General features: G+C 50.4%; 1 protein-coding gene across 11 annotated transcripts in view; it reads left to right on the top strand.

Annotated features, from left to right (window-relative positions):
* SGMS1 (sphingomyelin synthase 1) overlaps positions 1-26631 on the top strand; it is a 266380-nt gene that overhangs the window by 7398 nt on the left and 232351 nt on the right. For all 11 annotated transcript variants that reach the window (XM_045081446.1, XM_004764115.3, XM_004764117.2 and 8 more), the window contains exon 2: positions 20754-20844. The gene's annotated coding sequence lies outside the window, so the exon portion shown is untranslated. The remainder of the gene's footprint in view (positions 1-20753; positions 20845-26631) is intronic.

Genomic DNA, 26631 nt, shown 5'->3' with positions numbered 1-26631 from the left:
ATTAATCATAGGGATTCATGTTCATGGAGGTCTCACTGCATGATCGGAGACCCCCTAAGCCATTGTGCCTTACAACCGTCCTCGGAGATGGAGATTCTTTCATTCCTGTTTCAGACCTGAGGACAGGCAGGCACAAGTAATTTGCCCACAGAGTAGGAGAAATGCCCCAAGGGATCATAATGTTCGGGGCCTTTGCCTGTTGCCAGCGTAGGTGTGTTGGTGGGTAACCGTCATAGGTAAGCGTGGTGACAATGCGGGTTAGCCCAGCAGGGTGTTCCTGTGACCTGGAAGTTTACCAGCCCAGGCGGGAGATTCTCGAGTGTCACAAGCATTAGGAGCACCTGGAGGTTTGTTACAGACACCTGGGAAGTGGCCATGCATGATGTGTTCACGGACACTGTGGCTGGCCTGGGACCACTCTTGGAGAGCCCCTGCCCTCAGAAACACTAGTGTCCATGAGGGGCCACATGCTCCTGCTTCTAGTCCCGGTCGGGTGGGATGATTTCAGATGCAGAAGTTTTAAATCCTTTCCCCGTCATGCAGTAAAGACCCAACGCACATGGTCATGTTTATCTACGCCAGTGGAAAGGTTCTGAGCCAGTGCAGGGTCGGAATTTGCTTTCTGCCCTTGCCCGTGTTTCTGACAGGGGCCCAAATGGGTGATAACCCAGGGTGGGGAGAAAATTCAGGAGTGCAGTTTGAGAATTGTTAGTGCAAAGTGCCCTGTCGTGCTTCCCTTCTTAGGGAGATGCCCTGATGTGTTTTTGCTATTTTCCACCTTGCTCACTCCCTGACAGAGGCACAAAAAGGCTTTGTCCCATCATCTATCATTTGGAAAGATGAGGCACAGAGAAATTAGAAGTGTGTAAAGATATCCTGACAGTAGAGAGGCTGAAGATCGTCTTATTTGAGCTAATTGTAGTAGAAAACTATATGGAGGAAGGAACTTAAAAAAAGGAAGAAAAAGACAGGGCTGTGCCCCTTCCCCAGCGGTGGTGAGGTCAGGTGTGTCCACGTGTCATGCATGCCCAGTGCACAAAGCCCCCAGAAGGAGAAATGGCGTTCGAATTGCCAGAGTTTTCCATTTGGCAACGGAGGCTGTGTTTCCTCCATGAGAACCATGTCCATGGAATGAGACATACTGAGATCTGAAAGATTTTATAGGAAATGGGAACTTCGATTCTAACTCAGAGGAGAACTCACGAGTAGATTGTCTTTTGGGGGAAGACCTTTCCCTATGCTGGTTGTCGAGGCGTTCCCATGACCTTGCGGTGGAGGATTGTTCGGGGAGGGATGGCGGCAGGCAGAGGGGATGGGGGATTGGCAGGCGAACACTGGGAGCCACACGAGAGATGTTCTGACGTCTGGTCTCTCTGTAGCCTGGGCTTTATAATGGCAGTAAAGGCACGTTGCGGGTCTGCAGTGGCTGGAACCATATTAATCCTTGTGAAGTGCAGAGACGAGTGAGATGTGGTCTGGGTTCTTGGGGGTGGGGTGGGGGGTGGTGGTGGGACAGATCTGTGCACAGAGAAATTCCATCACCCTGTGGCAAAGGCAGCGTGGTACCTGTGGGTGCGGCCCCTGGGGGGGCCAGGTGGGAGGCTGGCCCGAGAGGGTCCCCTGCCAGTGCTCCCTGTGCACTGTAGGGAACAGGTAGCCCAGGTGGCAGGCTAGTGCAGATGGACCTAGAAGTGGGGCAGCTGGGTGTTGTCATCTTCTCTCCCTTGTTTCTGAGGCTGCCGGGTTTAGCCCCATCCCTCAACAGAGGGAGTGTCAGAAGAGGTGGCTGTGCATGGTCAGCCTGCGAAGGGGAACCAGGAACTGGAACTGCGCTTGGAAACTACGTAGGAGGTCATAGGGGACCCTTGACAGTTCGTCTTCTAGAAAATGTGGCTCAATTTTCACTATCTCCTGGAACGTAAAACCTGGAGAAGATGAATGACTATCTTTATGGTGAATCAGTGTTTTAAAGAGAGATTCTTTATTAGAAACGAGGTTTTATTTGCCCACAATTTTTGGCAAAGTTCGAAATTCCATTTTCAGTGGTTTGCATTTCTCATTCACGTGGTCCTCCCCTCTGCCTTCTCCCTTTCCCCTTCCCGGACACGCTTACAGACACCTGCCAGGCCAGGTGTGCCCAAGCTGTGACCTTGGCTGGCTCTCGCCTCTGCTTCCTCACCTGTGAATGGAGAACTTGGGCTTGCAGACCCTAGTCATCGGCTCCCAGATTGCACAACACCCGAAAGCGTGGCTTTGAGCCCCACGTCACCTGGTGTTTATCATCCTGTTCACAGAAAAGAGTCTCCGTTCAGTGCCTCTTCCTGGTCCCAGTGAGCCGTGTGTCCAGACCACGCTGTAGCAACAACAGTGGTTGGTGGATTTGTCACTGTTTATGGTGACCCTCCCAGCAGGCTGTCTCTGTTCAAGGTACAAAACATGGATGTTCGGTCCCACTGTGTGAAGTCCGGTGCACTGTGTGAAGCCAGGACCAGCCTGAGGTGGTGGGTGGGGTGGGGGCCCCCCTGCCAGGCCGTGTAGATGCTGGGAACGGGGCTCCCCAGAGTCACAGGCTCAGGGAAGGTGCAGAGTAGGGCAGACACGTCCTGGGGGTTTGGGTGGAGAGCAGAGTTTGGCAGAGCAGCTCCCTAAGAAGGTGGGGCGCATTGGCTGAGGCGTCCCCCCATCCCAGTAGTGGGGGCAGCCGTGGAGGCCAGAGAAAGAGCAGAGGGGCGCAGTGCTGAGAGCTCTCCCCTCCTGACAGTCGCAGGCTGATGGGCGGCCGTCTGATTGGGGCGCACGTGTGCGGGGGGCATGAGGAGAAGTGGTCGTGGCTCCTCTGAGTTGTGTGGGCGGGTGGAGGAGGGATGAGGCGCTGGCAGGCTTGGGTGCCGGACAAGCAAGCATCTTGTGTGGGCCGGTGCAGGGCCTTCCGCTGCCGTGACGGATCGAGCAGGTGGGGACAGGTGTGATGGCTGCCGGCGCACTCCTGTGAGGGCGGGACCACTGTCTTGAGCCACCGAGTGGGGGCGCCCGACAATGGGGGCCCCTCCGTGATGAGAACCAGAAAGGCAAGGACCGCCAAGAGCGGATACGGAGAGCGGTTAGGGAGTGCTGGGTGGGCAGTGAGCTCGGTTCTAGGCACCAGCTGTGTCGCGTGAGAGGGGAATCGTGGTCCCTGCATCACAGGGTGGTCAGGTGGGTCCTCCTGGCCGAGGTGGCAGCCATCCTGGGCTCCTCCTCCCCCTCACAGTCCTGTCGGACAGAGGGAGTGCGGCTTCCCTCCCTGCTCACTGGGTGGTTGGGGGCCTTTGCTTGAATTCTGGAGGGCCTCAGTATTCCTGCTGTTTGCCTGCGTGGACTGTTGTCCTTTTGCTTGTGTTTCTCCCTGATCTCATCCCAGAGCCTGTCCCTCTACCCGCTGGCTGTGAGTTCAGTTTCCTTACCCCAGGATCCCAAGTGCACAGGACGTCCCGTCTTTGCCTTTGGCGTCGTCTGTGTGGAGATCCTCACAGGCGGCCCCAGTCTCGGCCGAAGCCTTCAGGGTCATTGACACGGACAAGCAGATGGAGGACAGGTGTGAGCGTAGCAGAGGCTCAGTTCGCAGGGAGCCTTCCAGAGTGGGTCTCATGCAGTCCTCACGTCGGGCAGCCCTGAGCTCGCTGCTGCTCGGAGGTAGAGCTTCGGTGGTGCCTCCACTCGGCGCTGCTGCCGGTTCTCAGGCTGGTGGTCTGACATTTGTTTCCTGGCCATGCGGTGACACCAGAGTTCCTCTGACGGGATCTACAGAGTTACCAGCCATCGTACTGGGCTGCGTGCCAAGTTTCCACGGCGCCCTGCATGTGGCCTGCTTTTCCCTTCTCTGATTTTAGAGCCCTAGGCCAGGGGGTGGGAGCTGACAGAGACGTCTCAAGCCCCCTGTGGCCATCTGTGTGAAGGCCCTGGGAGTGCACCCAGTTTCTTGCTGGGGTCCCTGTGTGGGTTTCACCAAACCACTTAAGTCACACTCATCATTTCGGGTGTGTGTCTAAAGTGTTCGTGAAACTCACAAGGAAGACCTCTGAGTGGTCCCTTTTTAAGAACGTGGGTAAGGAGTTAAGACTGTATGATTGAGGGTCATTATTGCTGCCTGTGCCCTTGTTAGAGGGAGTGATATGACCAGACCACTGCAGAGGGGAGGTGGACACCTGCCAGGAGCCAGAAGCCTCTCATGGGTTTGGAGGACTTGACGTTTCTGTGTCGCAGGGGTGTGGCAGGGTCCCTTCTTTCTCTGAGGACCTAGAAATAAAGGGACAGAGCCAGCATCGGGGAGGACTGGCCACCTCAGAGGGAGAAGGCGGGTGGCATGCGTGACATGGCCGCCATGTGGCTCGTTGTCCACGGAGCCCTTGGAGAAGGTGAGCCCCAGGAGGCAGGCGGGGGACTCTAGGACAGGTGCTTCCCTCCGATGCCTGTGTCTGAGGGGGAGTGGGTCTGGAGAGGACAGTTAGGGCTTTGGCTGTTGCTGTCAGAGGTGCCTGGTTTCGGAGATTCCCCTGTGTGAGAAGTTCATGACCGTTATCCTTCAAGATCAGGGTGTGGAGGGTCGATCTGGAGAGGGCTGGCATGGATCCTTACATACTTTCCAGGAGTTTATTTTAAGAAGCAATCAGGCCCATCATTCATCCCAGAGCTGTCTACTGGAAAGGTTGAAAACCATATCAAGCACTAGTGCACTGGCTGAACAAATGACGTGTGCCCACACAACAGAGCACTAGGCAACCCTTGAGAACGTTATCTGGAAGAATCCCAGAGAAAGATGTCCTCTGACATTGTTGTGTGCAAGAAGGTCTGTGGTGGGGGCACCTGGGTGGCTCAGTGGGTTAAAGCCTCTGCCTTTGGCTCGGGTCATGATGATCTCAGGGTCCTGGGATCGAGCCCCATGTCGGGCTCTCTGCTCAGCAGGGAGCCTGCTTCCCCCACCCTCTCTCTGCCTGCCTCTCTATCTACTTGTGATCTCTGTCAAGATACGCTGTTCTGAAAGTCCTGGTTGGTGGCTGCTGTGGGCCAGGCGGCCCGGCCAGGAGGGTGTGCATATGGTCCCCACCCTCAGCAAGCCTGTGGTCCACTGGTTATGAGTGGAGCCTTGCTGAATTTCTCATAAAGAAGTGTTAAAATACTCGCAGAGGACTGTGCAAAGAATGCCTTATAATGGGCAGTTTGATCCCGTAAAGTCTGATCCACTGTCTGTCTGCTTGTTCCTGGCTGCATCCCTGACCCAGAGCCACCGATTTTCCAGAAAGTCAGAAGGCAGTCATCGCACTGTCTTCCTGCCCGTGCCTACTCTTGAACTTCTGCAGCTGCCTTTTCCCCACACTGTGCCAGGCTCTGTGGGTGGAAAGGGAGGATGGCACATGGTTTTGGCGGGGGGGGTGCCCCTGCTCTCCTTGGCTTCTGTTCTCCGTGTCGGTTGCCTTCTCGCCTTTGGTTGCTCACCGTCACCTCTCTCGGGCCCCATGTCGCTCCAAGTCTTTGCCTCTGACATTTGATTGTTTGTGGTGTTGGCAGCCGTGTGGAGTAGAGCTCCAGTCTTAGAAATCACCTGGTTTAAATCCTTTCTCGGAGCTTGGTGGGATGTGGATCAGAATCGGGGTGTCCAGACTCCTTGTGGCCTCTTAGCCATGTCCCCTCCAGTCACCATGGGGATGGCTCTTCCACACAGACGTGACTCTGTAGTTAAAAACCAGTCTGTAGTTCCCATTGCTGGCTGTATGGAGCTGCACCCAAGGTTGGGGAGGCTGGGGCTCTGCTCTCAGGGGCGGCTCTCCGGGGAGGGGAGCTGGGGATGGACCTCCCGACAAGGCTGTGTGATGGAATGCCGAGTGAATGTGTTCAGGAAGGCAGTCCGCAGGAGGCCTGGGCTGGGTTGGGTTGCCAGGGGCCCCTCCGAATGGTCCCTTGGGGTCTGGCTGTTGAAGGCTGCTTTGCCTTTGCCTTTTAGGCTAGGTTTGGTTTTCCTTTAGGAAACCTTTCTCCTGCCTTCTCCTCCTCAGCCCCTCCCCCACTCTCCCTTTCTCCCTTACTTTTCATCTTTCTTTTCTGCTTAGAAACTGCATAAGCAAAAGAACATCATTCAGAATCCTGTCACCCGTCGATAACCACTGCTAGCATTTTGGTGTGTGACCCTCCCCATCAGTTTTATATAAATATTGAATGTGTGCTCAATGAACATTGTGGCCGAATGCCAAAAGAGGGAATGGTAACAGGACCTGTGTTGCCAAAAGGAAGTCTCACAGCCTCTGGAATGGGCTTCTGGGATGCAGGGAGAAGTCTGAAGCTTTATGAAGATGATTACAATGTTATTAAGATGATAACAGCACAGGAAACTTAATTTCTTAGTGTGTGGTCTTCATAGTGAAGGTTGGTGGCACAGGGCGGGCAGGGGCTCAGCCAGGGGGGAGGGGACTGCAAGGCTTCATTTGTGTTTTTGGTTTTTGAAGAGTTACTGTTTCGGCCAGCTGTCAGGATAACACACTACGAAGGGGAGGTCTTCTCCGACTTCTCAAACTTTTGTCAGATCACCAGTGTCTCTAACTCCTGGACCTGCCAATTTCCTTGGTGACGGGGGTGCCGCTGTGGAAAGTGGCTATCATCCCAGCTTTGTGCCATGCTGGAAAAAGAGGGTACTGGGATAATCTCAGGAGCGGAAGTGAGGTGGTTGCCTTCATACAGATTTTTTGCTGGTAGTTTGGTCCGCAATTGCTGCCTCACACCGCCAGTGGAGAGAGCCACGGTCCTGAGGCCCTGGCTTTCTAGAAGTGCAGCGTGGAGCGGTGTCATTGGCTTTGGAGATCACAGAATTCCGCTGGCATCTCAACTTGCCCTGCCTGCACACCAGCTGCAGCACCTTCCCTGGACAAGAATGACAGAGTCTGTAGAGACGTAGCCTGTGAGGAATCCTTGTTCTCTCTGGCACCCCAGGCTCCAGCGCGGACCTGGTTCCATTGGCCATCGCGCTCCGTGGGTTCTGCTCTCTGCACTACAGTGTTGGAATTCTCTTCAGGCAGACCTTTGAGACAGGTCCTGACTAACCAGCCCCTCCAGCCTGTCTGTGACCATCTCGGGACGTCTCCGTCATGTCATAAGTACATAGGTGCGCCTATGGGTGCGCCTGTAGGTCCTAAGTGCAGGACAGAAGCCCTCGGGTGTCCCGTCGTTTGTGTGTGGGTGAGAGAGGTTTTTATTCCGAGAATCATTTGGAAGGCTCACGATGTTGGGAAATTGGTCTGCTGACACTCACGGTAAATATTCAGAAGAGGCTCATGTTGCTGATGTTGCCACACTGAGTAGTGATGCATGATGACACGCCGATTCAAGGACTCCAGAAGCATCTGCTGTTCACCCTTCCAGATCGAAACCCAACCCTAGATTTTGGCCACACAGCTCTGGGGCATCCTTCGACTTACATAGCTGCGCTGTTTATTTTGTTAGTATGGGCGCAAAGCGTCCATTTCTGAGATGTGATTGAACGTGTCCCAAATCTGTAATTTGCTTTGAAAGAGTACAGACATCTTTTGTTTTGTTTTAATTATAGTAAAATATACGTAACAGAAAATGGGCCATTTATGCATCTTTAAGTGGTAATTTGTGGCCGTAAGTGGACTCACTTTGTTGAACAGCCCTCACCGCCTTCCGTGTCCAGGACTCCTTCATCCTTGGGAGCTGAGAGTCTGTCCTCGCTTCCTCCCGCCCTGCAGCCACAGCATCCACTCTTTCTCTGTCTGATTTTCTCTGCTCTAGGGACTTCATGTAAGTGGAACCGTACAGCATTTGTCCTTCTGTGTGTGGCTCATTTTCATCTTGAAGTAGGGTTGTTTTTTTTTTTTTTTTTTTTTTAACTTTTATTTATTTGTTAGTGCGCCCCTTACATTAGGTTTATTGGGCTGGAACCCCCATCAGTCAAGGAGGAGATTGCATGAGAGCGGGTGATGCCCGTGAACTTGGCAGCAAGCTTTCCCTGAGGCAGCAAGCTTTCCCTGAGGCCTGTTGGCGGCGTTCTTGGAAAATAGCCTGGTGTTTTCACGTCTTTTGTTCCGATCGGTCTTGCCCAGCAGGAGGGAGAACGGGCAGCCGGGCTGGCCCCCCGGCTCAGCCGCTCAGCCTTGGCCGGTACAGTCCTCTCTGGGCGTGCAGATCACGACTTTTGTCCACACTTTGCCAGTCGCTGAGCTCATTCCTGGCAGGGTGGGCTTACCTGTGGAGGGACCGCTGTGTGTTTGGGAGGGGAGCTGAGGTTCTGGGCCTGGGTGCGTGCTCCTACGGGGTATCAGCTCTGGGTGTGCACCTGTATGTAGGGGAGGCTGGGTGGAGCCCGTGGGACGACAGACTGTCCCCCAGCTCTGCTGTGTGCTGCCCGTACCAAGGGGGGCACAGATGTCCTGCAGCCACAGGGCCGGGCACTGTTCTGTGAAGATGCGGGAGACAGGTTCGTTTCCTGTCTGTGCTAAGAGAAGGGAAACGTGTTGTACCTTCAGGGGCCTGCAGGAATCCAGTGGGATGACCCGTGGTTTCAGCAGCGTGGACGAGTCTGTTTGTTTGAGGAGAGCGACCTGTCCTTCCGGTTGCCCTCTGCACTGTGGACTCTGTTCAGAGTGGAAGTCTGCGTTTTGCTGTAGGGTCTCTCTTTCTGGTTCATCCTGTTCTAGCATCTGTCATGATCTTTTTAGTGAGGGGTGTGTTTGTGGGTTGCAGAGTTGTGGAGTGGATTTAAAATAAGCCTTGATTTAAACTTTGTTTCTTTTTTAGAGATTTTATTCATTTGTTTTTTGAGAGGGGACGAGGGAGGAGCAGAGGGAGAAGTCTTGACATGGGGCTCTATCCCAGGGTCCCCGCATCATGACCTGAGATGCTTCACCAACAGAGCCACCCAGGCGCCCCCCGGCCTTGATTGAAATACGGGGCTGGGAGCAAATAACAGGCATGTTTGATACTCTGCCCTATTATTACGTGTTTAGTTAGACACTGGCAGTCAAATATTCTACTTCAGAAAATAACCACAAAGCCGTCTGCATCAGTGTTTTTGTCCAACATGCTACAGATCATCAGCAATAGGTGTTTGGGGAGAAAGACAATTTGGGGCGCTTTTGTACCCCGAACATTCAGGGCACCACTAATGAACACGCTGCCTCAGATCCCCAGGCAGACAGTTTACGGCAGAAGTCTGCCTTCCGTTCTGTGCCTGACAGCTGAAGGTGGCATAGGACGTGCTCTGTTACCGCTGTCCGTACATTGTCGTCTTGGTTCCCTTCCGTTGGCGAGAGCATGGCAGAGACGTGGGCCTCCTGCCTGTGTGTCCCCTGATGGGCCGGGGACACCAGTGATCCCTGATGTGGAAAGCGGGCCCCACTCTCGAGGAGGTTTAGATCAAGAGAGGAAAATGGCAAATGCCCCTGGACTGTTGATGCCTGCGTTGTGCAGGCAAAGGGCCCCGTCTCTTCCAGCTGGGGTCTTGTGCGGATGGGGTCCAGCTGGGAGAGGGCTCCGTTACTGGGTTTGGGTTCAAAAGGTTCCTTACTGTCTGGGAGGCATGGTCAGAGCAGTTGAGCGCCTAAAACTTAGACTGCGTTGGGGAGCGATCGGGGAAGTATGGAGCGTTTTCCGAAGCAGGGTTCTGCCGGGAGAACAAAACTCTGAGGGCTCAGAAGTAAAACCCGACCTTTTCCGACCGACCTGCACTTTGTTTCCAGAATGGCTAAGCCCCCTGCTGGGATGAACAGTGGCATGTATTTCAAGTTTTATGATCTTCTCTTCTGAAAATTCAGTAAATAAAATCTCACCCTGCTCACACGTGCTCTCGCCTGTCCTGTTCCTCTGTCTTGGCGGAGAACACACATTTTGCACACTGTTCACAGTAACACATGATTAAAGATAAAAAGTATTAGAAATTGACTTCAAGAACTCACTTTTCTGGTCTCATGGGTTTGTTGCCAGTTGCATCTCTAAGGCCCCTTCAAATTCTATGGCCGTTTGATTTAGAACATTCATGCGGTATTTATTTTGGGACTCTAGAGGATCGCACAATTAATTTTCTTTACCGGTTGGTTTTCCTTATTGCCTTAACATTTGGAGGTACTGTTTCTGAGACTGAATATTGTACGATTGTGATTTCTTGGATTTTTTTTTTTTTTTTTTTGGCTTGCTGAACTAGTTGGTGGAGATTTTGTCAGATTCGCTCCTTTGTGTGATGCCAAAGTTTATGGAAAATAAGTGAGAGAACACGAGGCCCTGGGCAGCATACATCATGGAGGATGGTTTATTGCTGGAGACGGGTTTGGGTGCCTGCACGGCCACCACCGGTGATGGGGCAGGGAGAAAAGTGCCTGTCTCTTGCGGGTTTGTTACGGCATTGGGTCTGTGGATGCCCAGCACGTGTAGAGAACATGGTAGTGCCTATTAACTTCTTAATAGGTAGGGCTTCTTAAGAAGGTAGGGCTTCTTTCTGAGGCCAGAAAGTAATAGAAAGTGGTTATGGGGGCACCTGGCTGGCTCAGTCGGTGGAGCACATGGCTCTTGATCTTGGGGTTGTGAGTTCGAGCCCCATGTTGGGGGTAATGTTTACTCGAAAAAAATACAATCTCTTTCTTTATTTAAAAAAAAAAAAAAGAAAGTGGTTAAGTCATCCTCTTATTTTCTTTCATTATTTACTGCTACAGAGGATTTGGTGGTAGCACAAGGGACTGGTGGACGGGAAACCTCATTCTGGTTTTCGATTGCATTCATATCATCTGAGTTTATGCATTTCCATCTTTTGTTCTGGTTGCTTTTATACCTGTGGAGCACGATGTGAAAAACACAACATCCCAAGAAGATTTTCTCTGTCTAGAGCCTTTGCAAATGAATCAGTCTGACCAGCCAGTTCTTTGTGCACAGAGTACTGTGGCCTGACATTGATTTTTTTCCTCTCAGTTTTAGATGTTTTTATTATGAAATATTTTACACCTGTAGAAAAACACAAGAGAATAATTTAATGAACATGTAGACCTAAACCCTCAGTTTTATCAAATATTTTGTATATTTGATGTGTTTTGGGGAGTGTGTATATGTGCATAATTTCTTTTTTAAAAAAACACCCCATTTCCGCAGGACTGGAAGTTCAGGGGCTGTGGAGTCTGGTTCTCTGCTCTCTGGTGCCTGGGACAGTTGGAAGGGGAGTGGCAGGCTTTGCAGAAACACTGTGTATCCTTCTCCAGTGGCTTGGCCTTCCCGCCTTCCCCTCCTTTCCTCGCGGGGAGGTAACAGTATTGCAGACAGCTGGCTTTGGAGGAGGGGGAAGTATCTTGTTGGGCCCAGACAGTGATACAATTGTGAGTTAAATGAGGACTGCCCTCAGGGAACTTTTAGGGTCCCTACACAAGGTAGAGCCGATGCATTCAGAAACGGCTCCTGTGGGTACCTCAGTGGCTCAGTGGTTAAGCCTCTGGTCGGCTCAGGTCATGATCCCAGCGTCCTGGGATCAAGCCCCACATCAGGCGGATGGGGCTCCCTGCTCAGCGGGAGGCCTGTGTCTCCCTCTCTTACTTCACCTGCTTGTGTTCCCTCTATCACTTTCTCTCTGTCAAATAAATAAATAACATCTTTAAAAAAAAGAAGTGGCTCCTGTGGAAAACCAGAACGGCTTCAGGAGCTGTTGGTATGAACTTGGCATGAACTTGAAGGCACGGAGATGGGGCAGGTGGGCCAGAGCTCCGCCCTGGGAATGTGGTCCTAGGGATTAGAGTAGGTCGTTCAGGGCTGCCTGGACTCTTCTCAGGAGTAGCAAGAGAAGTCCATGGCCTGAGAGCAGTCCCCCTGAGCCCTCACCTTACAGAATCGATAGCTCTAGGCCCTTAATGGACCAGGACAGCAGAGAAGAGCAGCAGGCATCCCAGAAGCAGGCCATCTTGGAAGGAGCTCCTCTCCTTCTGGCGGTGTGGCCTGGAGTAAGCAAGCCCCTTGCCCTCTCTGATGTGAGGTCTGTTCTTATTTCGGCTGCCGAGAGGTTAAGAGCAGGGAGTTGAGTTTTTAGACATTGCGCAGTTTTGAGGTGGTGTGGCCTATGGGGGTTTGGAGTAAGCAGCTCCACGAGGAGAAGCCTGAGACCTACTGGTCCGTCGCAGATGTGTGGAGGGACCTCCGTACGCACAGCCCTGCACACGGGGAAGCCACCAGCACTGCCCTTCCTCCAGTTCCTTGTGAAAGAGACCATCCTGCTCTTGGTCGTCGGGGCAGAACCCGGGACTGTCCCCTTCCATGACGCCGTCCTCTTCCAGTCACCAGAGAAAGGGCATTTGGTCTCTGTTTTATCTCTTGCGTTCCTCCCGACTCAGGCCTTCATCCCTTCGTGCTGGGATTCCAAGTCCCCGTCTGCTTTCTGCCCTGACCTCATTCCACTCTCCCGGCTGTGGTCAGTGTCCTTCCTGGGCTGCAGGGGCAGACGTGGTAACGTCCCGCTGACTTGTGCCTGTGTTTCCCTGAGCCCCAAGGAGAAAGCCCGAGTGCCTCAGTTGAATGTGTCTGTGCTTTGTCCCTTGCTGTCCCTCTCACTTCCCTGGTAGTGATTCCTTATGTCTGAGCTTTGTGCCCAGGCGAATGCCTTCTGCTGCACTGGTCTGCCTTAGTTTCCTCTTTCAGGGTCTCCTGAGTGAGCCATGTTCCCCTTGCCCCAGCTGCCTTGGGCTGGGTGTTGCCCTGCACCTGCCATGGTCATTCCCCTAAGCACAGTGGCTACTTGGAGGGGGCAGTTGGGATGTGCGTGTGCATGCAGGACGTGAGGTCACAGCCCAGCCCTGGAGAGCAGCAGCAGAAACACCTTGTGTGTGTATCCCCTCAGGTGCCTCCGTGGACATGGGGACACCCAGCAGGTGTGAGGCCCCACTGGCCCTGGTGCTGGCTGGGAACCTGGGGCTGTCCCCTCCTGTGGGGACAGAAAGGGAAGTGAGCAGCGAAGCAGTGCTCCTGAAGTTGGGGGGTCGCTGGTGGGAGAAGAGACAGACTTGGAGCTGAAGTCCTATGCGTTCTCTCCCACGCATGTCAGCATCAGAAATGAGAATGGGAGGAAGGAGTGATGTTAGAAAAGTTCTCTGTGAACTTTGCGGGAATACTGTCCACTTCCCTGTCCTCCCTTCAGCACTGGTGAAGTGCTCAGATGTTGTGTCTCCCTGGGTTCCCTTGGCCGCAGGGGCCTGGCCCAGGAGTGGCTTCAGGGTTCTGCTCTGCTCGGAGCCTGGGGGTTTGCCACATCTTACAGACGTCAAGTGCTTTCCCTGCCCCACAAACTAATAAGGTGACAACAGTAAAATCTTAGTCCTTTCCTTTAATAAGTTACATTCTTTACATTCTGTTAAATCCCTTTTTTTTTTTTTTTTTAAAGATTTGATTAGAGAGAGTGAGTGAGCATGAGCAGTGGGGAGGGTTAGAGGGAGAAGCTGACTCCCTGCCAAGCAGGGAGCCCTACGCAGGGCTCAATCCCAGGACCCTGCAATCATGACCTGAGCTGAAGGCAGATGCTTAACCTCCTGAGCCACCCAGGCAGCCCTCTGTTGAACCCTTTGGAAAATGAAATGGTTTCTTCCATTCTAGAATTCTGGAGTCTCTGCGAGATAAGAAGACAGCTCAGCAGCACTCAGCAATCACGTTTTTAATTTCCAGGAATTTCTAAAATTTTGAAAATTGTTGCTTCTGCCATGGCCTGTTGCAGGGAAGCTGAGCCTGCCTGTTTTATCAGTCCTCATCTCGACCCTGCCAGTGTTTTATCCTCTGCCCCAAGGAGACCTGTCTTCTCTTGGATTCTGTCGTGTGAGAGAGTGCTAATTTGCATCTGCTTCTGTCTGCCCCTCACTGATGATTTTCCCCCACGTCCACTCACGTCAGTGATTTTCACTGTATTTTTGTTCTCTTTTGGCATTTGTGTGGATGCCTGGCCATTTTTCTGTATGTGGGTATTTCTGCTTATTGGTCCCACTGTCTGCCCAGATTCAGTGACTTGGAGACAAATTGACCCCGGAGTGTTTGCAGTGGAAAAGGAGCAGAAGACCATTTGTTTTGTTGTTCCATTGTAGGAGTGGGTCAACCGAGGCTTGGGGTGGTGATGTGGCTTATGTAATCTGACACAGTCCTCCTTTGATGAAGTCAGATCAGAAACCAAGGTTCCTGACCCTCTGTGCCCAGCAGAGGTCCTTGTATGGACTCTTCATGATGTCCTGTTCCATTATTGTTATCTTGGCAAGGAGCCTCAGAGCTTTTTGACCCTCACGTGTCCCTCTTTCCCTTCAAAGCAGACGTCAAATAGCCATTCACCAAGGCTTACCAATTTTTTCTCTGCTTTAAAAATTTTATTCAGTGATTTAATAAATTTTCCAGCAGTAAAATTCACTTGTGGAACATTTAGTTTTTGGAGTTTTAATGCGTGCACTGATCTACGTATCCTCCATGGCAAAGAGCCTGTGGAACAGTCCGCCACTTCTTGGGTTCCCTGGGGCCTCCTTGTAGTCAGCCCCCAACCCTACTCCTGACAAGATGGATCTGTTCTCTGTCGCTTTAGCTGTGCCTTTTCCAGAATGTCACGGAAGTGGGATCGTGCAGATTACCCCCTTCTGAGACTCCTTTCTCTGCGTGTGAGTGCCTTTGAGATGCATCCAAATCAGTAGTTTGTTTGTGCCTTTTTATTACTAAGGAGTCTTCCAGTGTATGGGTGTACCACAGTTTTTTTTTTGTTTTTTTTTTACCCTCCCCCCATTGCATTCCCATTTCAAAACACGTGAGAGTCCTGGCTGACCTGCGTCTTTGTCAGCATTTGATGTTGGTAGGTAGGTAGGTGTGTGGTGGTATCTCTCTCTGATTTTTTTTTTTTTTAATTTTACCTATTTTGTCAGAGAGAGAGTGAGCACAAGCAGGGGGAGCAGCAGAGGGAGAGGGAGAAGCAGACTTCCCACTGAGCAGGGAGCCTGATAAGGGACTCCATCCCAGAACCCTGGGTCATGACCTGAGCCAAAGCCAGATGTTTAACCAACTGAATCACCCAGGTGTGATCTTAATTTGCAGTTCCCTGATGATCAGTGACGCTGAATATCTTTTCATGGCTTATTTGCTTTTCTTAGCCTGTTATGTGTATCTATGTGTCTTGTTTTACTCTTGGTTACACCCGTTGTCATCATCACAGTTGTATTCCAGGCTGGTATTGTGCCTAGGCTTTTTATATCACCATGGTTGTCCACATACTCCAGTAGATACTAGGGGTGAGGCACTGAACAAGGAACTTTATGAACAGAATCTCAATTTATCTTCACAAAATCCTGGTGATTTAAGTATTGTTTTCTGTCACTGTGGAGAAGATATGTAGAGCCCTGTTCAGTGGATATTTGTTGCCTCCCACATGCTTCAAGCCAGGCGTTAGGCCCGTGTCCTCCTTCTGTGACTCTGGGCAAGTCATTTAATTTCTGAGTCTGTGTTTGTATCTTCTAAATAGGGATCTGTCTCATGATATTTTCTCTCAGGGTTAGTGAGTGAGGGTTCTAAAGCAGAGTGGAGGAAGCCTGCTCAGCAGAAGGTCTGGCTCTTGGCATTTACTGAGAAAGCCTTAGCATTAGTTTCTGTTCTAACACCTCCTAGCAGATGAGGCTCTTCCTGTCCTGTCCTGGCCACCTCCCTCTGGAAAACTTCTCCTTGGTGGGTTTCCCTGCTCCACTCCAGATCAAATACGAGAGCTGACACAAGATTCAGCCTTTTCCTTTTATGAAGTGTGTTTCTCTGTTTCCTCTGTGTGGCTTACTAATAGACTGCCTCAGTTGGCCCAGAAAGATGGAATTGCACTGTACCGGTTTTGCATGACAGACCTCCAGTACTCGACTTGCCCCTGCCCAGCATCCCCCACCCGACTGTAGATGCAGAAGGGACCAGTGACCCTGGAGCTTGCTGGTGGCTAATCTGGATGCTCTTTTCCAAAATCCACATTTCATACTTTTTTTTTTTTTTTTTTTACACTTTGCAAACTTTATATTTATCCAGTGGCATAATTAATCAACCTGTTCATTTTTTAACTTTTTTTTAAAAAAGATTTTATTTATTTATTCGAGAAAGTGCAAGTGAGCATAAGCAGGGGGAACAGCAGAGGGAGAGGGAGAACCAGAGTCCCCACTGACCAGGGAGCTCAACACAGGGCTCGATCCCAGGACCAAGATCATGACCCAAGCCAGAGGCAGATGCTTAACCCACTGAGCCACCCTAATTTCTTAACTTCTTAATGGAATTATAAACATACATACAGATTTGGTCAACACCACATTATGCTTTAAATACCTAAGCTTAGGTCTGGCAGAGGGGTGCTGGGAGCAATAGCGTACGTGCTGTTGCTGGAATTTCTTTCATCTGTCACTTGCTAGTCCTGTAATCAGGCTTTTTCTTTATTGGCCATATCATTTGGGATGATTTCCAGGAAACCGGAAATACTTTGAAGAGATGTTTCTATTTGAAAGGAGTGCCTAAGGTTTTCTGAAGTCAGTAACAGAAAAGCTGAATGAGCCAGGTGTTTACTTAGAGTCCGTTTCTGCTCCAGTGTTTCGGTGAAGAATGTCTAACCTTTACAAATAGCATTAAGGCTGATCTGGTTGCCAAGGTTATACTGTTTAGGGTAGGACAGGAAGAGGACACTGTAATACTGGCAAAAACAAAAGGGTATGGCAGTGACCGTGTGTGCAAATTGTCAGATCATCTGTTGTGGGTACATGAGGCTTGGGAGCAAGGGTTGGGCTGCAGTGGGCTCCCTGTGCTCTCCTGTCCCCCGACTGGGCACTTCGCATGTCGTCCTCCCCTGGGTAGGTGTGAATGTGATACCCACCCTGTGTGAGCTGCATTCCTCTCTTGTTATCCCTCATCAGCAGAGCTGGCCTTTGAAATACAGGAGCCCAGAGGAACGTGGAAGACTCTGGATTCTGGAGTAGATGGCCTGGAGCCAGGTCCTCTGTCTGCCGGTCACCAGCTTCATGACTGCACACGACTTAATTGCTTTCTGCACCTTGAGGTTCCTGTCTGTAAAATGGGTGTAATGATAGTGCCTACCTCACAGGGGTCAACGGTTGTAAAGAAAGAACTGTCAAGGGGCGCCTGGGTGGCTCAGTGGGTTGAGCCTCTGCCTTTGGCTCAGGTCATGATCTCAGGGTCCTGGGATCGAGTCCCACATGGGACTCTCTGCTGGGTGGGGAGTTTGCTTCTTCCTCTCTCTGTCTGCCTCTTTCTGTCAAATAAATAAATAAAATCTTAAAAAAAAAATTATCAAGAGGTGGGGTTGAAATAACCCAATTCTGTTGTCTGGTTCCAGTGTTTTCAGTGGTGGGAGGTGAGCCTCTGTGAGACTCACGGTAAGGGTTCCACTCTCCTTCCTGCCCACGTGGGAAGAATTTCTCATTTTTTGTATTGATGCCAGTAGGAAGGCTTGATAGCATGTTTTTATCTAGAAATACAAATAATTATCATCAAAATGACTGTTGCCACCTAAGAAATAGAATTAGCGAAACTAAGAGGGACATTTCTTACATAAAGAAAGGCCAAGTATTTTTTTATGGAGTTACTGCACCTAAAGTTAGTTATGATAAATGACAATCTCATCTTATAGGTGAAAAGATTAAAAACATAATCAGCTCTCTCTGTTAAAAACACAACACGGCACAGTTTCGTTGAAATAATTAGACTCTGCTGCTTTAATCTTGAATTTGGCTGGGTCGCATGTGAGTTAATTTTTTTCCCTGGTTTGAGACGCCCACAGTACGGTGGGACCCTATATGTGATTCAACCAGGAGGAAAAACCATTTGGGAATTGAATGTTGGCCTAGCAATCCAATTTGACTTCTACCCGCAGGCAGTGTGTGGTGCTGGCTGGGTCTGCATCATTATTCCGAAGTCAGTGCTGATGTCCTGTGACTAATATGTTCCAGCTGTCTGGGTCACTACTTTGGAGTACTATTTATTTGCGGTAGTGATGGTGCAAACAGGAAAAGCTTTCCCTTTTGTTGGTTGAGAGCTTTGCTGGTAATTAGCAAAACAAGTATGCCTCTTACTTGGGAGAGACTGGAAAGGCGGCTGAAGAGTCCATTGTACACGACCCCAGTGGAAAACAATTTGGCTTTACTTAGAAGAGCTGGACACTTGCACTCCTGTGCTCTGCCCCCTCTCTTAGGTGAACGCCCTGGAGAAATGCCGTGTGTGCCCCAGGGACAGGCGCTGGAATGTAAATTGTTCATGATAGCAAAAACTGACAAGTCCCCGTGGGGTCCTCAGCAGAGTGGGGCGGTGAGCTGTGGCTCTGTTCACGCAGAGGGAACTGTATAGAAGGCGATGAATGTCAACCTCAGTTGCACGAGTCACTAGGGGTGCATCTCAGAATCGGCGTCGCAAGAGGCAAGTCTGAATTCACGCACTCACGTTTCACTTTTCATTGGTTAAAACCCAGCAAAATGCAACCACATACTGAGAATAATACGCATGTGATGAAAACATACAGATGAGCAGAGAAATTAAATCACAGATGGGGCTAGTAGTTATCTGTGCAGGGGAGTGGATGGGAGGGCGTCAGGAAGGGGCACACACGTCTTCCATAAAACCCCATAAGACCCCCCAAACCCAGCCTCTGGGGTATTAGGTGCATGGGCTTTGTTTCCATTATTCTCTAGTCTGACATGTGGTCAGCGAATAACAAGGTACCCCAAACGTAGCAGCTTAAAACACTGATGAACATTGATTATCTTACAGGGTCTGTGTGTGGGCAAGACAAAAACAGACCGAACTGGGAAGCTTATTTTGCTCATTTTTGCTTTGGTAACGGCGCAGGCATTCACTGACATGATGGGGGCATAGGTGTGGCACCTGTTTGCAGTGTGGGGCTGGAGGGAGGCCCGTGGTGTGAACTGTTGGGAGGGAGGGGGCCCTGGCTGGTGACCGCCCTTGCCGGGGCTGGGGGCAGGCGGGGCAGGGCAGAGAGGGATTCGGGAAGTATGGACTTCTGGATGCATGGTGCAGATGGGACCACATGTGCCTAGATGTCTGTCTATCCATGTCCCTAGGTTGGGCAAAAATCTGGGCCCCGTGATTTTGAGGAGAATTCTCTGGACTATTGGCTATCTGCAGCATCCTGGCTCCCCGTGATATTGAAGTCTCTGCCAGCTTCACCCGATCTCCCGAGAACCCCCCCGCCCAATGGGAAAGGAGAGCCCACCCCTCACTCCCTTCCCCAGTTGGAGCTTAAAAATTCATGCAGTGATGACATTCTGCTCACAAAACATGTTTGTTTTTAATATTAACAAGGTTTCAGTTGCTGATTCGTTTACTCATCCTCGCCAAAATCTTGGAGTAAAATTGGTGTTTCCAAAGGAGTGTCATGTGTCTTCCCTTGGTTTTGGGTAGCTTTTGCCATAACTTCCTGGTGAGTGCTCCTGGGGTCCACATGCTCAGGCGTGTGAGGCATCGAGGCCTGTCCTGTCTCTGTGTGTGTTGCAGCACCCTTGGGAACAGGTGCTTCCCAGTCCCCAGGGGAGGAAGCAGCCTGAAGCAGTTCTCTCGATTTTTCATCAAGCTGGCGAGTGGAGGAGATGGGACTGAAAACCAGGCACAGGGATCCTGACTCACTTTTGTTAGGCTTTTGTATGCAGTGCCTTCGCACATTGAACGCTGATCCCCGCAAACCTCTGCGAGCAGGACTGTGGTGACCAGTGCACAAAGGCCCCTTTTAGGTCATCTTGTGGGGAAACTACATGCTCCTCAGTGATTCTGACCCTGGGATCGTGATCAGAGCTGAAGGCAGATGCTTCACCCACTGAGTCATCCAGGCACCCCAGGAGTGGTTATTCTTCAGGGAGCAAACTGCAGTGTACCCCTTCCCCCCACATGGCATGTGACTGTGTTTGGCCTCTTGGCCTTGAGGTTTGGTTACTTTTCAGGAGAGCATCTTGCGGGGTTGCGGGGCCACCTGTATGGTGAGACACGCCTTCAGCTTGGAGTTGGAAGATCTAAGTAGAGGCTTCAACCCTGCTGTTGTTTTCTGGTTGAATGTTCTTGTCGTGCTGTCGTGCTGTCGTTGGGCACCTGGCGGGTCTGCCTGGGAAATCCAGGAGGCCCAGAGGTCTGGCGTGGCTCCAAGGGTATGTGGGAGCCTCACGTGGGGTCTCAGAAATCCACAGTCACTCCGGCCCTGGAAGCTCTACTTCCCTTCTAAGTGGAGGTTTGGGTGATCTCTTGTGTCACTGCCTTGAAATTGATGTGAGTTAAGAGAAACTTAATAAGGCATTTCTTTCTTCTAGAACTTCCTAGTGGGTGAGGCTAATGGTTGTTCCCCACATTTGGGATGTGAGGGATCAATTTTTTCTCTTTTCACGTTTCTCCTGGCTTAAACGCAACTAGTTTGAGCACCTTTTTTTTGTTTGTTTGTTTTGTTTTTAAAGATGATTTATTTATTTACTTGACAGAGAGAGAGAGAGAGAGAGAGAGATCACAAGTAGGCAGAGAGGCAGGCAGAGAGAGAGGCAGGGAAGCAGGCTCCCTGCTGAGCAAGGAGCCCGATGTGGGGCTGGATCCCAGGATCCTGAGATCATGACCTGAGCCAAAGGCAGAGGCTTAATCACTAAGCCACCCAGGCACCCCTTGAGCACCATTTTAATCTAGAGGCTTGTCATCGCTGAAGAACATTGTCTCAACTGAAATAGCTTAAATCTTATAAAGCTCCTTGCTGGTAACACGTTGTTTCACTTATTTTGCAGGGTGAGGGAGCATGACCAGCCCCGAATGGGCCCCTGGGCATTAGCCATTCGCTTTTCTTTAGGAGAAAGAAGACTGCCGTCTGCTTGAGAGGTGAGTCAAGATTTCTGTGCAGCTTTTTATCCTACGAATTTCAGACACATGGAAGAGTTAGAAGAATGTGTGGTGAGTTCCTGTGTACTCCCTGCCTGCATTTAACACTCATTAGCATTTTACCACATTGTGTGTGTGTGTGTGTGTGTGTGTGTGTGTACATATGTGTGTTTGAGGGCTTGTACATTTTTCTGCTGAAGTGTGTAAAGGAAAAGTAAGTTACAGGCATCATGACGTTTTATCCTAAATTCTTTGGGATGTAGGTCCTAAAAATAAGGATGTCTTCCCTGAGAGGCATCTCAAAACTATGAGATGTAGAATCATTGAATTAAACACATTGAATTAAATTACTTAATTAAATTGTTAAATTATAAAAACATATTGAATTAAAATCATTGAATTAAACTCTGATTTCCTATTAAAAGGTGTAATTTTGGATTTATGATCCCTTCATAGCTGATAAAAACCTTTAAGCTATGAGTTATTTAATGGACAGATAGGCAATGTGAGCATGTTTGAAAGAGATCTGTTTGTCCATAAAGGACTGATTGGGTTTCGCACTTGCCTGCGGGTCCCGCGTAAGAGGGCGGCCGTGTTTTCCTCGTTCGGCATGCTCTGTCCGTTTGTGCCCTGTGGGCTTCACAAGTAGACCAGTCTCTGCTTGAACAGGGTTGAAGGTCTTCACTGAGTTTTTAACCCTAACTCCCAGGAGAATGTGCCAGGGAGATGCGGTCCTGTGAAGCTGAGGTTTTACCGTATTAAAACCAGCATTCAGGACATTGACAGTGACTCGCAGCGCCATCGCCGTGATTTGACTACTGAACTGGCACTTCCCTTCAAACCCTGCAGATATGTTGAGCTGTGACTAGTTGTAGATGAAGACACATCAGGACCAGTCCCACGTGATCACTGGTAGCCCTTGGTGGCTCTGCTGTCCCATGGGTGGCTGTCCTCCACACAGTGCTGGGCTCTCCCTCGGTGGGCCCTGGGAATCCAGGCATTTCTTCGTGGAGAGGTTAACGAGCTACAGCTGCCCATTTTGAGCCTTACTTTAGAAGAAGTCTTTATGTCTTCTTAGATTCTTGGCAGTCTTCTTAGATTCTTGTGTCTTATTTAGACCACAGAGTTCGTGACGGCGGTGAGGTTTCTTGCTGCGGACTTGAGCGCATAGATTCAGAGGCTTGTGTGGGGCTGGCCTGTACCAGGACAGGAACTGGGGTTTGCTCCATAAGGGGCAATGAGCACCGTAGGGTACAAGTCCATATACATTGCCCAGTTTTTGACCCAGTAAAATGTGTCTGGCTGAAGTGGGCAAGCTTTCTGATTTCAGACCTTTAGGGACTAGAATCTTCATTGGAAGGAAGTGGTTCCTGTGGGACTTGGATATGTTTATGGCTAAATTTGGCTTTAATAAATAAAGTTTTATTCAGACACGATCATGTTCATTTGTTTATGGTTCATCGGTGACGGCTTTTGTGCTGCAATAGCAGAATCACACGGTTGTGAGAGAGACCAGGGTTGGTGGCTCCAGCAGTGACCATAGGGCCCACAAGACAGACCTAATACGTGTCCCCCTGGCACTTTACAAAATGTTTGCCAACTCCTGCTTTACTTCATAAAGGCAAGGGCGCAGTGGTGATAACCGCTGCATCTTGAAATAGCCTCAGCCCATTCATTTTAATGTGAATGCCTTTATTTATTCATTTATTTATCCCACAGATATTTACCGAGAGGCTACTATGTGTCAGGGATAATAAGATGGTGACAGTCGCGTAGGCTCTCACCTGTGTGGAACTTCCCAGGAGCTCCTGTGAACTTGAAGCTCCACTCCAAGATTGTGCTCTGTACGTGTCAGAACAAAAGCATGAAATGGGAATGGAATGGAGTGACCACATCCTCCGTTTTGAATGAGTATATTGGTTATATTTCTTAATTTTATAAATTTGATAAGCACTTTCCATAACGTAATGATCTACATTGATGTGGCCGTGTGTCTGAGTGTGTCTGAAGGTCTTGCTTGTTTCCTTGGGGTGACAGCCGACTGTCTAAGGCAGCGTGTCTGCATCGGGCCACGAGCTTGGACATGCTCATCCCAGCAAGCCAGGCAGACCTCCCATCTCAGGCTACATGAATAATAAATAATAAAACTCAACAGAAAGAAAAGCATGCAGGGTAGTTAAGTTTGGAATGTGGTATAGCAGATTCATCTATCACTGTTGGCATGCTTCTCTGTTTGCATACGTGAGGTTGTAAAAGTTTGTTCTCTTGATAGGAGGTCATAGAGGGCATTGTCTTGGACAGAGACAGGTGAAGCGGTTAACACTGCTTTAATCCCGGTAGTGTTTTCATGTATGTGCCTAGATGCTTTATGGGCATGAGTCACTGCTCTGTCGTCACCCCAGACTGTGCTCCGACAGACAGAAAGGAAATGCCGTTGACTCATTCCTGCAAACCCTCATAGGGCCGTCACGGCTGCCTTGGCTCGTTCTAGCCCAAGACATCCTTTAGGAAAGTGAAGTGAGGTCGAACATTTATTTGGATGTTGGAGGTACAGTTGGTTAGCTGCGTGGAATGAGGTAAAGATGGCAAAAGGCATGACGTCCCGACAGTGTTCACTCCTTGCCTTAGAACTGTCTGCCACCGGGCAGGGTGCTCCTTGTCACCCTCTGGGGCAGTGATCTGGGTGACCGTGCTTTGCCCTGAAATCGGAGCCTCTTGGGAGGGGCTGTGCGTGGCGGTCAAACTCTGCACTGGTTGGTTTTGTTGCCATGATTGTAATAAAGTTAAGGTGTAGCTCCTCTTTCTGAGGGAGAGATGGTACATATGCATTCACACGTTCTGCTTCTGTGTTTAAAATGTTTTTACAGCTTCCGTCCTGCCCTTCATTTCAGTAGTTTTTTTCAGTGGTGCAAAATTAGGGATAAATGAAAAATGAGAATGGAGAAGACTGATGACAGTTGTTTTCCTCACGAAACTGGAAACCGCCGGCTTAACTGCTTTGGCTAAAAAGAAGGGTTTCGGAAGCAAAATGAGGAGAGGCAGAATCACCTGATCTGTGGTGCTAGAGAAGCTGCGTCTTCTGTCCTCAGGACAGGGAGCTCTTCTGCCCAGAACTCCAGCCTTGGGGGCGTCTCATTTGTCAAGGACAGCTCCTTAAGACTGACTTCCTCAGCTCCGGTTTGGCCTCTGGAGAGGGGTCGTGCCGACGTGCACACGAGCATCTCGTGGCAGAGTGAGTCGGGGTCTGGGAAGCATATGAGGATGATTCTCTTGGCCAGGATGGTGGGATAAACAGGTTGTTAAGAACTTGGACGCTGAGGCCAGGTTCCATGGGTGCTGTTATTAGCCACAGACAATTTTGACCTCTTAACCTCTTGTGTGCCCTGGTCTGCTCACCGGTGCCATGGGGATGAAGGTGTCCACCGCGGGGCTCTGGGAAGGGCTGAATTAATGGATGTGTGTCGGGCACTTAGGACAGTGCCTGATACCTGCTAGTCTGTCCCTTGTGAATTTTTAAAACAGCCCTGCCAGCGAAGTGTTCTCCTCATGTGACAGGTGACGGCGCCGAAGTCCAGAGTCAAGTGACCTGTAAGAGTGACACCTGTGGCCGTGAGGTCTCCTGACTTCTTGTGGCTACGTTGGTCATTGTGAGGATTATGGGGGCATTTAGAGTGATAATAAATCCAGGAAGCAGAGAGGGAAACTCTCCTTGGTTCTGGAACAGTAGCTCGCTGTTTGGACGTACCTAAGTGTGACGCAGGAAACATTGCTTGTGGGTTCACTTGCACTGTGGTCTCCAGCTTCCCTCTGTCGGGTGCCCCCGGGCGTGTTTTGGAAGCATCACACTGAGGAAATCCATGCCCACAGTGTCCCACGGTGGCGACCACATGCTTGGGAGAGTCAGCCGTGTCCGGGGTTGGCACTCACCCCGGGAATGTTGGCTAATTGATTAATCAGATCCAGCATTAGGACCTCAGAGGAAGCTAAGATTTGTGTGGCCCAGAGGTGATTTGACCCCAAAATGTGGGGTGAGGACATGGCTCCTGTCAGAGCGGGGCTCGGGCTACCCGAGTGCTGCCTCACCAGTTTCTTCATGAAGAATATCATCCCACAGCGTTGAGAATGTCTTACGGAGAAAGTATTCAGATGGACTCCTGAAGGAGACTTGCCTCCGGGGGCTTAGACCTTGGTGTGACCCAGACGTCTGATGGGGGTCATGCTGCTTTCTGAGGACAAAGACAATGATTTCTTTGTACTTACTGTGGACTCAAGACACTGGAAACTTAGTATCACTGTGGGTAATCTGTTACATACCCCAAATATGCAGCCGTCCACGCAAGGAAAAACGTGGCGGGGGCCCACAGTTTGGGGGGCTCCTTCCCTGCAGGGGCCTTTGGAGAAACACTGTGCTGCTCAAAACTTCCAAAGCTGGCTTCTTGGCCAGACCCACGCACTTGGCCCCGCAGCGGCCTTGGCCCGTGGTCCCCCCGCTGCTCGCCGCCTGGCGTGTGGGAGGTGCTCAGATATTTCTTGAATGAACAGATCTGTCTGAACTGTGCCTTTGTCTTCAGTTTGCGTTTCTCTTAACAAGAAGTTGTTTACCATGTGCATGTCTTTGGGAATTAAAGCTCCGAGCCCTTTGTTACCTCTTGCGTCTGAACACACGGCTTTCTGTTGTCTCTTCAGAGGAAGGTGGTGCTGTTTTGAGCACTGATTCCAACACCTGGTTTTACAATGACATTGATATTCCAGAGAACAGCCCTTTGCAGAGAATAGAGGGATTAGCTACAAATTCTGGAGAAACGACCCTCGGTTTGCCAGGTGCTTGTGGGAAGCGTAATAGGTTCTGAGATTTAATCCTCCTTGCTTTGTTCTCAGTTCCTTGGGAGCCTTTTGCTGTGCTAAGTAGTCTGGGATTAAATATTAGTAGTTTTGTCACTGTCTTAACTTGACCCCTTTTTGTGGGTGGGAAATCCCAGTCAGCCCTGTTTCCTGAATGTCAGATGATTATCTCCTTAGTATTCTCAGCCACACCATGACCATATCCTGTCAACGACCACACCGTCACTGAGCTCGCGTGTGGCCGAGGGGCCACAGGCTCGCTTGTACCCCTCACACGCACTCTGTCGCCGGTGGGGAGTGGTGCCGGCCATCCGGGGCGCTGCAGCTGCCTGGGGGTTGGAGTCTCTCTCAGGACTTCCACAGTGTGCCATGTCGGGGTCCATAACCCTCCCGCCCTCCTCCCCATACTCCTGTTTTCTTTGTTTAGGTTCTCAGAACCTCAGAAGCAGAACAGTGATTCTTAAAATTGGTTCCCGGAACAGTGGCATCGGTGTGGCCTGGTTGAATGTCGGAGGAGGCAGCCTCGGGTCCGCAGCTGCCCTGTTGGATCAGGGTCCTATGGGTGAGGTCTAGTAAGCTGTGTTTTAAAGAACCTTTCAGGTGATGCTGCTTCTGTTTTAATTGGAAAAACATGTAACACGAAAGTTACTGTCACGACCACTTTAAAAAAAAATTTTTTTTTTAAAAGATTTTATTTATGTATTTGACAGACAAAGATCACAAGCAGGCAGAGAGGCAGAGAGAGAGAGGAGGAAGCAGGCTCGGGGCTCGATCCCAGGACCCTGGGATCATGACTTGAGCAGAAGGTAGAGGCTTTAACTCACTGAGCCACCCAGGCGCCCCTGTCATGACCACTTCTGAGCATACAGTTCAGTCATGTTAAGTTGATTCGCTTCGTCGTGAAACAGCGCTTCATGTCCCCTTTCTGCTGATGGCCTCCCCAGC

Source organism: Mustela putorius, unplaced genomic scaffold (assembly GCF_011764305.1).
Source record: "Mustela putorius furo isolate JIRA1106 unplaced genomic scaffold, ASM1176430v1.1 tig00000577_pilon_pilon_pilon, whole genome shotgun sequence".
In the NCBI taxonomy this organism is placed as follows: Eukaryota; Metazoa; Chordata; class Mammalia; order Carnivora; family Mustelidae; genus Mustela; species Mustela putorius.
This window is presented reverse-complemented; position numbering and strand designations above follow the sequence as displayed.